Here is a 15,965-nt window from a genome sequence, read left to right on the forward strand (position 1 = left end):
GTCACACATTCATCTGCTAAATCTTCCTATTAATATACTCACTTGGGTGTCACATTAGGATTAATCCGGAGGTTATTACTTTTGAGGTCCTGCTTGATAATTTCCTACCAAGTTCCATAAATTCTGACCACAAGACCATATCCCCCTTCCTATCCGTGCCATTGATTTCAATGTGGACCATTACCGCTGGCTGTTCATCCTCCCCACTCAGGGTGGTCTGTAGCCATTCAGTAACATTCCTGACCTTGGCACCAGGGAGGCAACATACTATTCTGGATTTATGTCCATGGCCTCAGAAGCACCCGTCTGTTGCCCTAACTATCAAATCTCCTTTCACTATTGTCCTTCTCGTGTTCCTTGTGAATGCCTGTACAGCTGAGTCATGGACCTGGCTCTGGCCACACTCCCTGGATGAACCATCACATGCATTTGTATTCAGAACTGGAGAATGAATCATAGAATCATAGAATCCTACAGTGCAGACGGAGGTCATTCAGCCCATCGAGCCTATACCGACTTCAATCCCACCTAGGCCCTAATGAGATGCACACTGGAGACTCCAACACTACGAGCTATGTCTTAGAATCTTAGAAATAGATCTTAGAATCTTAGAAACCCCACAGCACAGAAAGAGGCTGTTCAGCCCATCGAGTCTGCACTGACCACAATCCCACCCCATATCCCTACATATTTTACCCACTAATCCCTCTAACCTATGCATCCCAGGACACTAAGGGGCAATTTTAGCATGGCCAATCAACCTAACCCGCACATCTTTGGACCGTGGGAGGAAACCGGAGCACCCGGAGGAAACCCACGCAGACACGAGGAGAATGTGCAAACTCCACACAGACAGTGACCCAAGCCGGGAATCGAACCCAGGTCCCTGGAGCTGTGAAGCAGCAGTGCTAACCACTGTGCTACCATGCCACTCTTCTAGACTGCCTTGAGGAGGGGAGGGGGGAGAGACTGCCTGGGGGTGGTGGGGGAAGGGGGGGGTCAGGTATTCCCTATCTCTGTACTTCAGCTGTGGGCTGATCATATTTATGAATGTGCTATCCACAAAGCTGTCAATCTCATGGATGCACTGAAGCTGAAAGAAAAAGCCAAGTAAAGAATAGGAAAGAAGAAATATTATGGACAGATTTTCATTAAAAATTGCCCATTTAACCATAGTGGTAGAAAGACAGCGAGCTATTTAACAAGGTCTACATAGTGTGAGTCTGCCTTGGCCCCACTGATAAGCACAAGCAGAGAACTTGTACTGTAATGAATGAAGCCACGAATACAGGCTTTGTTCCTGGAGGAGATATGAAAGACATGCTGTGACTTTCCTCAAACACTGCCAAGCAATGCCTGAATAAGCACAATGTTCGTTTGAACCCAGATTAAATGTTTATAGCCTATTAAGCAATGTTTTTAATGATTTTTTTATATGTACGGTCAGATTTCCCTTTTAATTATCAGTGTCATTGTAAAGAAATCTGATTCTATTTTCTTCATATGACTTTAATTAAACATTGTTTTAATGAACAGAATAACATGCATCTGTTAAATCCAATTCATCTCCACAAACCTTCAGTGGTACTGTAGCAGTTAACTTATTCACTTTGCACCTCAGTGATTGCGTATATAAATCCCAAATGTAGTTAATAAGCAGATGTACCAATCACTGACCAAATTATTCAAGTGTTAAAACCATGTTCCACTCAACATCTACCAGGTGTAAATTTAATTCTCATAGGAAATCTGTTTCTGGATGAATTTCTACATTAGAATAATTTCATTGAACCAACTATAAAGAATGTTCTCCTAGTCCTATATCTCAGCTCAAAGCAGAAAGTAAACTGCACTTGGCTGCATTATCCATTCTTGACATAATTTAAAAACTCACAGCTTATCCATTTGTAATCTTGTCTCTTCTCCATAATTTTCAGAGCAGGTGCCCATATTTTCTTTGAACTTTCCGCAGTGTGAATTTAAAGATTAAGGCGCAGTTCTCCCAAAAGATGTCTAAGTCTGTTCTCCGGTGGGAAACTCAGTGCAATTCCCATCAGGTGGCTTGGCAGGATCTCAATCCACCCACACTTAGATATTTTTTGGAGATTGGGGTGATTTGCACCATGAATGAGATGTGTGGAACCTAAAGTCGCCGGCGAGACTGGCTCCTCAGAGATCTCAAAGTAAAGTGACAGGCCCACTCCACGCACCTCACTCCACCGTCTGTGGGCATCATGACCCCCTGCAGACAAGGAGAACACCCCCAACATTTGACCACAGAGGGGCAACCTCTTTTCCCACCACCAAATATTCAGGTCACACCCAACATCATACAGGGATCAGGGTGACCCCACCATCACCCATCCTCACCGGCATTATTTCCACCCCCCCTTGTCATTTGATTTGATTTAATTTACAATTGTCACATGTATTAACATACAGTGAAAAGTATTGTTTCTTGCGTACTATACAGACAAAACATACTGTTCATAGAGAAGGAAACAAGAGACTGCAGAATGCAGTGTAACAGTCATAGCTAGGGTGTAGCGAAAGATCAACTTAATGCAAGGTAAGTCCACTCAAATGTTTTACAGCAGCAGGGAAGAAGCTGTTCTGGAGTCTGTTGGTACGTGACCTCAGACTTTTGTACCTTTTTCCCGAAGGAAGAAGGCGGAAGAGAGAATGTCCAGGGTGTGTGGGAAGTGTAGACAGATGGGAGGCTGGTTCGCGTGATGGAAGCTCTCGACCCTTTCTACTTCGTCCTCATTGATGTAGACAGAGGCATGTTCTCCTTTACGCTTCCTGAAGTCGAAGACAATCCCCTTCATTTTGTTGACATTGAGGGAAAGATTATTGATCTTCATGATCCATCTGCACTGGCATTGGGGCATCAACCCCCGCATCATGGCATCAGCCACCGCCCCCCCCCCCCCCCCAAATAGGCGATAACTTACTTATGGGGTTGCCAAAGGCCCCACCCCTTTGCCCCCCCCTTTCAGTTCCTACTCCTTGGCAGTACCCTGGCACCTTGGCAGTGCCAACTTGGCAGTGCCAACTTGCCACTGTCTCCAGTGTGCCAGGGGGCTGTACCAGGGCACTGTCCACTCATGCTCTGACCACCGAGGGCCAGTGAGCCCCTCCAGCATGGCCATCAGGTCTATCCAGAGAATTCAACACTAGCTAAGCAAAGGTCCTCAGTGAGGAATCCTTGGGGTTTAATACCTGAGTTGTGCCAACCGCTTTAACAGGTTAAAACCAGCCTCCAGTACAGGCATACTGTTCCGGCATAAGAGTTAGAAAAAAATCCCCTTTAAAAAAGTGAACTCAGACTGTACACCTACGCTTTTTAGGAAGCACTGCAGAGTTGAAAGAAATCCCCATTAAAAAATGAACTCAGACAGAACAGCTGCACTTTTGAGGAGGTACCTCAGAGTTAATGGACCGTGAAAAGCTATGTAAATAAACACTCATAATCCCTCCTTTCAAAGAGCCAAGAGACGCCACTCAAAGGAGTTGTAAAAGTTAATGGAGCCTGAAATGAAATGTGAACAAAGCATTTCGCAACTTTTAAAAGGAACAGAGGGAAGACTAACCCCCTGTAACCTGACAGCTCTTTGCGATTGACATGCTAAGAGATATTTCAAATCTTTTACAACAAACTGAGAGCAGACTATCCAGTGCAACCTCACAGACCTTTGAAAGTGACACACTCAAAGATAGTTCAAAGGTTTTAAAAGCAACAGAGAGCAGACGAGACACACAACCCCCATCCCAGGGGAGCCCTGAACCCTTCCAGCCCAACCTGAGCCCCCCAAACCCCAGCTCAGTTGAGGGACCCTCGTCCGCATTCTGGCAGCAGATGCTTTGTCCATGGGCACCCTAGAGATGAGCGCCGAGCGCCACTCACCTCCTTGCTCCCCCTTGGAGTCCATGGCACCTGGTCCCTGCTTTTAGGGATCTGTAGTGAGTGACACCTAAGTGACTTCCTGCTGGGGTGGTGAGGGGGCGGGGAGCATACCAGGAGCCTGCTGCATTCGACTTTAATCTTGCTGATGAGATTAAAATGACTGCAAATGAGTTTGGATCATGTTCTCGCCGTTTCTGGGCAAGATCCTGATCACACCAGCTGGAATGGGCCAGAAACATCAGAAATTGTTTAAAGGCTGGCGCAAATCTCATTTTAGGCATCTTGCCAAATTTAGCGGCATAATGGGAATTGTGCCTGGGGCTAAGGTGCAAGATTGGGCTCCATATCTCCAGCAGTTATGGCACTACAGAAACTGATGCAGAATAAAAATGGCAAGGATTCACTTTCATTCACTTATGGTGCAGTCTGCACCAATCACCATGTCTTGGAACAGGTGACAGCGATTCAGCATTTCACTCATCAAGTAACACTGATTTGATGCATGGCCTGCAGTTTCTGGTTTCGCTGCTCCTGAAAATGCTCTCTCTTAAAAATGCAGGGCTGCCGACTACCGACATTACTTAAAGGCAACACCATCCAACTTTCAGTGAGATGCTTTTGACTACTTTCTGCTGCGGAGTTTGTGGAAATACTGTGTTGTTGAAGGAGTTGGCTGATGTTCTTACAGTCAGAAGCAAGTAGAGCTGGCCTTTTGGAAGAGCCCTGAGTACAGTGCTCGCCCCCAGTCATGAGGCCTTACAATTCCTCTTGGGTTTTGACAGCACAGGGAGATGGATCGAAGACAGCAAAGAGCAGTAGATGTTCGCGGAGGTCAGAGGAGGTGGTCTCTCAGCAGGAGACCTTACCTACCTAGGATTTCAAAGAGCACTTCTCCCGCCTTCATTTCGTCCAGGAGTGATCTGGGGTGGCTATACTTCAGCAAGAGCATGGTCACAGGACTATACCACCTCCTCCAGTCAGACATTCAGCCTCTGAGCAGATTGAGGATGGCTCTGCCCGTTGCTGTGATAGGGACTGAGGCCCTCAGTTTTTACACTAGTGAACCCTTCGAGGCTGGAACCAGTGTCATTGCCGACATTTTCAGTTCATCACCCAACCCTGTATCGGAGTAACACCGAGATCCTGTACAACAGGAGGAGTCTTCATTCCTTTCACTCTTAACAGAGAGGAGCAGGAAGAGTGAGTATATGTCTTTGCTCAGGTAGCAACTGGTGCAGAGTGCAAACACGTGACATCAGCGATGTCACATTTCATTCACATCCACAAAGTATTCAGCTCCCTGAATGTGCAGATGCTGTGTGACCATGCCCAGGCCACCGCATCAATGAATTCCTGCCAGCTTTGCAGCAGTCACGTGCTCTCATTCCACACCAGTTAATGGTTCCAGTCATCTTCCAGCCACCACATTGATGGTTCCCTTCGCAATCTCTCCATGCTCATCTTGTCCAGAAGACCCAACTTCTCCTGTCTTGATCCCAAATGCTGACCACCCAGTTTTCCTTCCTGTTCCCACGCCCATTGTAGAAAGGAAAAGTAGTGCAGACACTGCAGACATTTTCTTAAATTCCTTCACGGGATATGGATGTTGCTGCCAAAGCCAGCATTCTGTCACTTTATCACTCCAGCCTTCTAAGCTATCGAAGACCCCCCCCCCCCCTTTTTGCTCTGAGCTCCCCGACACACACACGAAGCTTGTGGCATCCACAACATTCTCCTCTTCTGTTGAAAGGTCACTGACCCAAACCTTTGGCTGGACATTTCTCAACTGCAGGGTTGCCCCACCACCAGGCCTGAAAGTGGGTTCAAAACCGCACGGAACTCTGCCTGGTATTTTACGACTATTAATCCAGAGACTCAGCTAAGTTTCTAGGGACCCGGGTTCGAAACCCACCATGGCAGGTGGTGGAAATTGAAATCAATTTAAAAAATCTGGAATTAAGAATCTACTGATGAAGACGAAACCATTGTCGATTGTCAGAAAAACCCATCTGGTTCTGCCGTCCTTACCTGGTCTGGCCTACGTGTGACTCCAGACCCAGAGCAATGTGGTTGACTCTCAGATGCCCTCTGAAATGGCGAGCAAGCCACTCGGGGTTGGGCAACAAATGCTGACCAGCCAACGATGCCCCATGTCCACGAATGAATAAAAGAAAAATATCCACATGATTTCCATCTGCAAAGACTTCAACCCTGTGGCAGAGCAGGTTATCACCAACAGCAACTTTGGGATTTATGCATTTAACTGTGCATGTACAGATGGCAGCTTCACAGAGCATTAATGGTGAATGTCACTGTCATTACAAAATCCAGGCCATTAACACTGACCATCGAGCCAATGTGAACACTTCATCCCCTGTGTTTTAAATGTAGGTTTTATGATTGAATGCACTTAATAGTTGTGTGCACTTCATAAAGAGTAAAATCATAATATACAGAATTTTTCAAGTTACAGCATTACGGGTGACATCTTATTAGGATAATTTATTCAATGTCATGGAACTGAACACACACTGTAGAGCTGCATTCTCATTCTTTGTACAATTTTACTTGGAGTGCAAGCATAGAACTGAAGAACACAGACAAAAGCAAATTACTGCGGGTGCTGGAATCTGAAACAAAAACAGAAAATGCTGGAAAACCTCAGCAGGTCTGACAACATCTGTGGAGATAGAACAGAGCTAACATTTCGATGAAAGGTCATCCAGATGTGAAACGTTGGCTCTATTCTCTCGCCACAGATACTGTCAGACCTGCTGAGATTTTCCAGCATTTTCTGTTTTTGCTAACACAGGGAATATGTTTGGCAAAAAAAAACAGCAGTCGACATGTGGAAAAGACTTTTAGAAAAATACAAAGGTGCACTTGTCAGATCCCTCCAAAAACGATATACCTGCCAACTTATGAGTTGGTGAAATATAAGCTCTGAGATACATAAAAGATGAAATAATCAAAAACTCCAAAACACAATGGAGCCAATTTTATTTCCCCACCCACCCCCTCCACTACTCCTGGCCAGTTAAGAACATCAGGTGAAGGTTTTAGAAATTTGCATCAAAGATGTGCAGGTTAGGTGGATTGGCCATACTAAATTGCCCCTTAGTGTCCAAAGACGTGTAGTTCAGGGGGATTAGCCATGGTAAATGCGTGGGGTTACAGGGTAGGGTGGAGGGGAGGGCCTGGGTGAGATGCTCTTTTGGAGAGTTGGTGCTGACTCGATGGGTCGAATGACCTCTTTCTGCACTAAAACAAAACTAACTTGGGCTTCTAGCTTTAGATTATTCACATTGGTTTGAATTTCTGGAATGTAGAGACACGGGTCCAAAAGTGGGAACTCTACGTTGCGGAAAGATTATGGACGGGATTTTCCGGCCACGCTCAACCCAAGACTGGAAAATCCCACCCGAGGTCAACGGACCTACGCCTGGTCCACCCTCGCCCACTACGATTCCCGTGGCAGGTGGGACGGGAAAATTCTGCCCACCAGTAGCAGCAATGATCATCGGCTTCAGCGCACCTCTGATGCTGCATGATAACAATAGCCACAGGGCTCCACACCCCAGAGATCATGAGAGTTGCTTCTCCAAAAAAATGACCTACTTACTTTTTGTTTAAGTATGTGTACCGAGGGGTTACATGCACAATAGGCATTGCCATAATTACCATTATTAAAAGCAATCAATTTCTTTGTAAACTTCATTCACAAAATTTATTGGACACAAAAAAATCAGTCAACTATTCCCAAAAAGAAAAAAAAGTAAAGTTCTTAAGAAGCAGAAAAAGCAGAATTTATTCTTGTAAAAAGTAAACAAAACTGCTTTCAAATAATTACAACTCCTTCACTGACTCCACTGGAAAATATTGAATTTTGTTGCCCTCCTGCACCTAACCAGCAATCAGAACTTTTTAGCCATCTTCTTATTGAGCATTTACTAATGATCCTTCCATCTTGCTGCTTCTTTCTTTCTTGCTTTCACTCTTCCATCTCGAAGGTCAAATCTTAGTTACAAGTATTTGTCAATATTTATCATGTGTTGACAGCTTTCACATTCAGATGAGAAATAGAAACATAGAAACATAGAAGATAGGAGCAGGAGGAGGCCATTTGGCCTTTCGAGCCTGCTCCGCCATTCATTACAATCATGGCTGATCGTCCAACTCAGTAGCCTTACCCTGCTTTCTCCCCATAACCTTTGATCCCATTCTCCCCAAGAGCTATATCCAGCTGCTTCTTGAAAAGAGCCTTCCCCTTCAATTGTAGCATTCAAAAGAGAGCTGGATATACATGTGAAAGGGGGAAAGATGCAGGTTTATAAGGAAAAATCAGGGGTGCATTGCCAATAATTTTATAACTCTTTCAAAGAGCCAGCATCAACATGATTGGGCTAATTGCCCCCTCTGTAAGTTTCTGTGAATAATTTTCAATGAATTCTGAATGATCCGAGCAGCAGAAGTGTTGAGGCAACAACAAGTCTGCTTTGACATAAACATCTTTATTTCTGTGCTGCAATTAAAAATGAAGATTCAGTAGAGGTGTTAGTTATTGCCAAACCTCACCATCCCAAGAGTCAACTAACCACCACTTTCAAGTAATTCAGACATATTGGATTACACAATGGGTGATATTTTACCATTTTTTGTCTAAGTGCTAGGCAGAGTTTCAGATCTGTATTTTGGCTGTGTTTTTAGGCCTCCGCGTACACACTCTGGCAGCAAAATTCTGGTGCGGCCGCATTTGGAGAATTGCGTACAGTTCTGGTCGCCGCATTATAGGAAGGATGTGGAAGTGTTGGAAAGGGTGCAGAGGAGATTTACCAGCCTGGTATGGTGGGAAAATCGTATGAGAAAAGGCTGAGGGGCTTGAGGTTGTTTTCGTTAGAGAGAAGAAGGTTAAGAGGTGACTTAATAGAGGCATACAAGATGATCAGAGGATTAGATAGGGTGGATAGTGAGAGCTTTTTTCCTCGGATGGTGATGCCTAGCACGAGGGGACATAGCTTTAAATTGAGGTGTGAGAGATATAGGACAGGTGTTAGAGGCAGGTTCTTTACTCAGAGAGTAGTAAGGGTGTGGAATGCCCTGCCTGCAGCAGTAGTGGACTCGTCAACATTAAGAGCATTCAAATGGTTATTGGATAAACATATGGATGATATTGGAATAGTGTAGATTAGAGGGGCTTTAGATTGGTTCCACTGGTCGACGCAACATCGAGGGCCGAAGGGCCTGTACTGCGCTGTAATGTTCTATGTTCTAAAATTCTGAACGACCCTGTTGCTCGCTGCAGGGCTTAACATGCCCAATAGCTTGCAGAGGGAGGTAGTGTGCATATGCAGGCAGCCTGAAGCAGCTCCCTCCTGCATTTGCGAGGGCCCGCGGCCTTCGATGCTACCAACCCCCGCCACCCAAACTGATCTCAGTCCCACTGCCCTTTCCCCACCGATCACTGCAACATGGCAGTGGGCCCCCTCTCCCTCATTCCCCCCACCGATCACGGCCCGGCGGCCCTCCCCCCACCAATCGCTGCAGAGTGGCAGCAGGCACCCTCTCTTTCCCTCCCTCAACCGATTGCAGCCCCGCTGCCTTCCCCCCACTGATTGCTGCAGAATGGTAGCGGGCCCCCTCCTCCCATTAGCCCCACCCCCACTGGCCCCTCCCCCATTGGCCCTGCCCCCTATTACTGCCCGAGGTCTGATCTTGATCAATTGGGCCAGTGGGCTGACGAATGGCAGATGGAGTTTAATTTAGATAAATGCGAGGTGATGCATTTTGGTAGATTAAACGAGGGCAGGACTTACTCAGTTAATGGTAGGGAGTTGGGGAGAGTTATAGAAAAAAGAGATCTAGGGGTCTAGGTTCATAGCTCCTTGAAAGTGAAGTCACAGGTCGACAGAGTGGTGAAGAAGGCATTCAGCATGCTTGGTTTCATCGGCCAGAACATTGAATACAGGAGTTGGGACATCTTGTTGAAGTTGTACAAGACATTGCTAAGGCCACACTTGGAATACTGTGTACAGTTCTGGTCATCCTATTATAGAAAGGATATTATTAAACTAGAAAGAGTGCAGAAGAGGTTTACTAGGATGCTACCGGGACTTGATGGTTTGAGTTATAAGGAAAGGTTGGATAGACTGGGACTTTTTTCTCTGGGCCGTAAGAGGCTGAGGGGTGATCTTATAAAGGTCTATAAAATAATGGGGGGCATAGATCAGCTAGATCGTAAATATCTTCTCCCAAAGGTAGGGGAGTCTAAAACTAGAGGGCATAGGTTTAAGGTGAGAGGGGAGAGATAGAAAAAGGGTCCAGAGGGGCAACTTTTTCACACAGAGGGTGGTGAGTGTCTGGAACAAGCTGCCAGAGGTAATAGTAGAGGTGGGTACAATTTTATCTTTTAAAAAGCATTTAGATAGTTACATGGGTAAGATGGGTGTAGAGGGATATGGGCCAAATGCGTGCAATTGGGATGAGCTTAGGGGCTTAAAAAAAAGGGCAGCATGGACAAGTTGGGCTGAAGGACCTGTTTCCATGCTGTAAACCTCTATGACTCTATGACAACCTCTGCCAGTAGTCAGAAAACAGAATCATCACAGAATTCAAATGCTCTGCAAGAATCTAACTGTCAGGAGTTCATTTCTGAATGGCACACTGGCAGAAAATGTGCTACAGCTTTAAACAGTTAAACAGTTTTTTGTAAAATTGATTATAGAATCATAGAATGCCTATAATGAAGAAGGAGCCCATTCAGCCCATCGACTCTCCGACAGAGCATCTTACTCAGGTCTTATCCCGTCACCATTTACCATGGCTAATCCACCCAACCTTCACATGTTTGGACACTAAGGGACAATTTAGCATGGCCAATCCAATCTTTGGACTACTTTATATTGGATCTGCCTTCAAGAATAGATACAAAAGTCAGTAATATAGTGGAGTTCTCATAAAGCTCGCCCCTCCCCCAAGCAAAACAAAATGTTCCTTTTCTTTCACTGTTTCCAATTCTGTAGATGATATGAGAAACTGATTAGAATCTGCATGAATGCTCCGTTTAAAGTTATGCTGCTTCATAATTCTCAACAATTGTTTTTGCCGACGTAGAATTCGGAGTTGCAAGTATTTTGTGGATGGTAATTATTGAAGTTATCCTGGTGGAGGTGGAGATGGAGACTAAGAATGTACAATTATGTGCTTCTGTCACTGACCTTCACACTTTCACATTGAGTTCTACTTTGAAATTTTACAAGAGCCCAGAGTGGGAGCAAAGGTCAGGAGCACAAGTCCACAAGATCCATATTCCCACACTCTGTCACTTCGCTCTCAACATCATGAAAATCTTCATTATGAAGGATACTAAGATGAAAATATTTTAAACCATGGGGTTTTTTGTCGTAATTACTGAACAAAGTACTGGAGCTTTGAAGGACGATCCCCATTTAATTGGTATATACTGTCAAAAGTGAGATGAGAGTGACTGCTCTTGCCATCAGGGCCACACTTGATCGAGTGTGATCCAGCAGCCCGAGTAAAACTGGAGTCAATGGAAATCAGGAGAACATTCACTGTCTGGAGTCATACCGAGCACAAAGGAAAATGGTTGTGGTTGTTGGAGGTCAATCATCTCAGTCCCAGGACATCACTGCAGGATTTTCTCAGGGAAGTGTCCAAGACCCAACCATCTTCAGCTGCTTCATCAATGATCTTCCCTCAATCATAAGATCTGAAGTGCAGGATGTTCGCTGATGACAGGAACTGGGGAATGTGGATTGGGAGCGGCCATCAGTGGGGAAATCCATGCCTGGCATGTGGAAGGCTTTTAAAGGCCAGGTGATTGCATAGTCCCTGCAAAAATTAAGAATAGAAATGGCAGGATTCAGCAACTATGGATGACAAGGGAAATTGTAAGCTTAGCCAAATGGAAAAAGGAAGCACACGATATCGGCATCTCAGAATCTAAAAATCGATGAAGCCCTTGAGGAGTACAGTGAAAGAAAGAAGGAGCTTAAATATGGAATTCGGGGGGCCAAAAGGGGCCATGAAATGTCCTTAGCATTCAGGGCCAAAGAAAATCCCAAGGCTTTTTATGCATATATTAGGAGCAAGAAAGTAGCAAGAGAAAGAATAAGCCCACTCAAGGACAATGGAAGGAAGTTATGCATGGAACCACAAGAAGTGGGTGAAATCCTTAATGAGTACTTTGTATCAGTATTCACCAAGGAGAAGGACATGATGGATGTTGAGGTCGGGGATATGTCTGTAAACACTCTAGAGAGCATCAATATATCATAAGTTCATACGTTTATAAGATATAGGAGCAGAATTGGGCCATTTGGTCCATCGATTCAACTCCGCCATTCGATCATGGCTGATATGCTCTTCATCCCCATTTTCCTGCCTTCTCCCCATAACCTTTCAACCCATTACCAATTAAAAATCTGTCTAACTCCTCCTTAAATTTACTCACTGTTCCAGCATCCACCACACTTTGGGGCAGCGAATTCAACAGATTCGCAACCCTTTGGGAGAAGTAGTTTCTCCTCAACTCTGTTTTAAATTTGCTCCCCCTTATCCTAAGACTATGACCTCTCGTCCTAGAATGCCCACCAGTGGGAACATCCACTCCACATCTACTTTATCCATACCTTTTATCATCTTAAATACCTCCATTTGATCTCCCCTCATTCTTCTAAATTCCAGAGAGTATAGGCTAAGCTATTCAATCTCTCTTCATACGACAAACCTCTCATCTCTGGAATCAATCGAGTGAACCTCCTATGAACTGTCTCCAATGTCACTACATCTTTCCTCAAATACGGGGACCAAATCTGTGCACAATACTTCAGGTGCGGCCTCACCAATGCCTTATATAGTTGCAAGGAAGTGTTGAGCATCGTAAATTGCATTGAGGTAGACAAGTCCCTAGGGCCAGATGGGATCGATCCCAGGTTACTGTGGGAGGTAAGGGGAGAAATAGCTGTGGCCTGAACAGATATCTTCACATCCTTTTTGGCCACAGATGAGGTTCCAGAAAACTGGAGAATAGCCAATGTTGTTCCCTTGTTTAAGAAAGGAAGCAGGGATAATCCAGGAAATTATAGGCCAGAGAGCCTGACATCAGTGGTGGGGAAGCTTTTGAAGAAGATACTGAGGAACAGGATATATGCATATTTGGAGGAAAATTGACTAGTTAGTGACAGGCAGCATGGTTTTGTACAGGGAAGGTTATGTCTCACCAACTTGATTGGGTTTCTTGAAGAGGTTCGATAGAAAATTGATGAGGGAAGGGCTGTGGATGTAGTTTATGTTGACTTTAATAAGGGGTTTGACAAGGTCCCACATGGTAGACTGGTACTAAAACTAAAATCGCATGGGATTTGGGGTGGGCTGGCTAGATGATACAGAACTGGCTTGGTTATAGAAGTGGAGATGCCGGCGTTGGACTGGGGTAAACACAGTAAGAAGTTCAGTACTTCCCCGGAGCGGAGAAGCTATGGCATCTCCTCCGGAGCCTTCAACATGTCATTGATGAAGACGAGCATCTCGCCAAGGCCATCCCCACACCCCCACTTCTTGCCTTCAAACAACCGCACAACCTCAAACAGACCATTGTCCGCAGCAAACTACCCAGCCTTCAGGAGAACAGTGACCACGACACCACACAACCCTGCCACAGCAACCTCTGCAAGATGTGCCGGATCATCGACACAGATGCCATCATCTCGCGTGAGAACACCATCCACCAGGTACACGGTACATACTCTTGCAACTCGGCCAATGTTGTCTACCTGATACGCTGCAGGAAAGGATGTCCCGAGGCATGGTACATTGGGGAAACCATGCAGACGCTGTGACAACGGATGAATGAACACCGCTCGACAATCACCAGGCAAGACTGTTATCTTCCTGTTGGGGAGCACTTCAGCGGTCACGGGCATTCGGCCTCTGATATTCGGGTAAGCGTTCTCCAAGGCAGCCTTCACGACACATGACGGCGCAGAGTCGCTGAGCAGAAACTGATAGCCAAGTTCCGCACACATGAGGACGGCCTCAACCGGGATATTGGGTTCATGTCACACTATTGTAATCCCCACAGCCTGCCTGGACCTGCAGAGTTTCACTGGCTGTTCTGTCTGGATACAATACACATCTTTTTAGCCTGTCTTGATGCTCTCTCCACTCACGTTGTTTGTATCTTAAAGACTTGATTAGCTGTAAATATTCGCATTCCAACCATTATTCATGTAAATTGAGTTTGTGTCTTTATATGCCCTGTTTGTGAACAGAATTCCCACTCATCTGAAGAAGGGGCTTGGAGCTCCGAAAGCTTGTGTGGCTTTTGCTACCAAATAAACCTGTTGGACTTTAACCTGGTGTTGTTAAACTTCTTACTTGATAATAGAAGACAGAGAGTAGCGGTGGAAGGGTGTTTTTCAGAATGGAGATCTGTAGCTAGTAATGTTCCGCAGGGATCAGTGCTGGGCCTCTGGACAAATGCGAGGAAATGCATTCAAGAGGATCAAATTTAGGTGTGAATTATACTGTAAATGGCAGACCCTCAGGAACATTAACATTCAGAGGGATCTGAGCATGCCGGTCCACGGTTCCCTAAAAGTGGCAACACGTGTGTTCAAGATGATTAAAAGGCATATTGATTAAGAAGGCATATGGCATGCTTGCCTTCATCAGCTGGGGCATTGAGTACAGGAGTTGGAAAATCATGTTGCAGCTATATAAAACCTTGGTTAGGCCATATTTGGAGTATTGCATGCAGTTCTGGTCACCACACTATCAGAAGGATGTGAAAGCTTTGGAGAGAGCGCAAAGAAGGTTCACCAGGATGTTGCCTGGTCTCGAGGGTGTTGGCTATGAGGAGAGGTTGAATGAACTAGGATTGTTTTCACTGGAAAGATGAAGGCTGAGGGGAGACCTGATAGAGGTCTACAAAATTATGAGAGGCATAGACAGGGTTGATAGTTAGAGGTTTTTTCAAGGGTGGAAGTGTCAATTACAAGGGGGCACAGATTGAAGGTGAGAGGGGGAAAGTTTAAGGGAGAAGTGCGAGGGACATTTTTCATGCAGCAGGCAGTGGGTGCCTGGAATGTGCTGCCAGAGGGTGTGGCGGAAGCAGGCACATTAGCAACATTTAAGAGGCATCTGGATGGGTACATGAATAGGGAGGAAATAGAGGGATACGGACCGAGTAAGGGCATCATGATTGGCACAGGCTTGGAGGGCCGAAGGTCCTGACCGCTTTAAGGAATGCCTTCGCTTAGGGCCTGATTTTACCATTTTGAGTCTAAGTGCTGAATCTGGGCATCAAATAGATCCGCGCCTGGAATCCTCTTTCCAGCGCGCCCATACGTGTTTTGCTGGCTCCAGTCCGATTCGCGCTGTGGGCGGGGCTTAGCGCTTGCGGACCGATCGGAGCTCTGAACTGCGCATGCGCAGTTCAAAAAAAATCTGACAGAGTGCGCCCGGGCGCGAAAAAAAAATCAGAGAGAGCGGCTCTCTGATGGTCATCCTCTGGTGGGGTGGGGGGGGGACCCAGATCATCCTCTGGTCAGCGGGGGGTCCGCTGCCAGTCTGCGGCCGATCCCTCCTCCCGTAGTGGACGTGCGGCCATGCCATCCCACAAAACCTTCAGGATGAAGCGATTCCTCGCTAAGAAGATGAAGCAGAACCGGCTGATTCCACAGTGGATCCGCATGAAAATCGGCTACAAGATCAGTACAAGTCCAAGAGGAGACACTGGAGAAGGACCAAGCTGGGCCTGTAAAGGGATACACCATCACTGGTACACTACCAGCCACAGATTACTCTTCCCTGCAGGGGCAAGAGAGCGGGAGAGGTGGCTGTGGCTGGTAGTGTATCAGTGATGGTTTATCCCTTTACAGTCCCAGCTTGGTCCTTCTCCAGTGTCTCCTCTTGGACTTGTACTGAACTTGTAGCCGGTCTTCATGCGGGTCCACTGTGGAATTGGCCGGTTCTGCTTCATCTTCTTAGCGAGGAATCGCTTCATCCTGAAGGTTTTGTGGGATGGCATGGCCGC

The sequence above is a fragment of the Mustelus asterias genome, chromosome 1, assembly GCF_964213995.1.
Source record: "Mustelus asterias chromosome 1, sMusAst1.hap1.1, whole genome shotgun sequence".
In the NCBI taxonomy this organism is placed as follows: domain Eukaryota; kingdom Metazoa; phylum Chordata; class Chondrichthyes; order Carcharhiniformes; family Triakidae; genus Mustelus; species Mustelus asterias.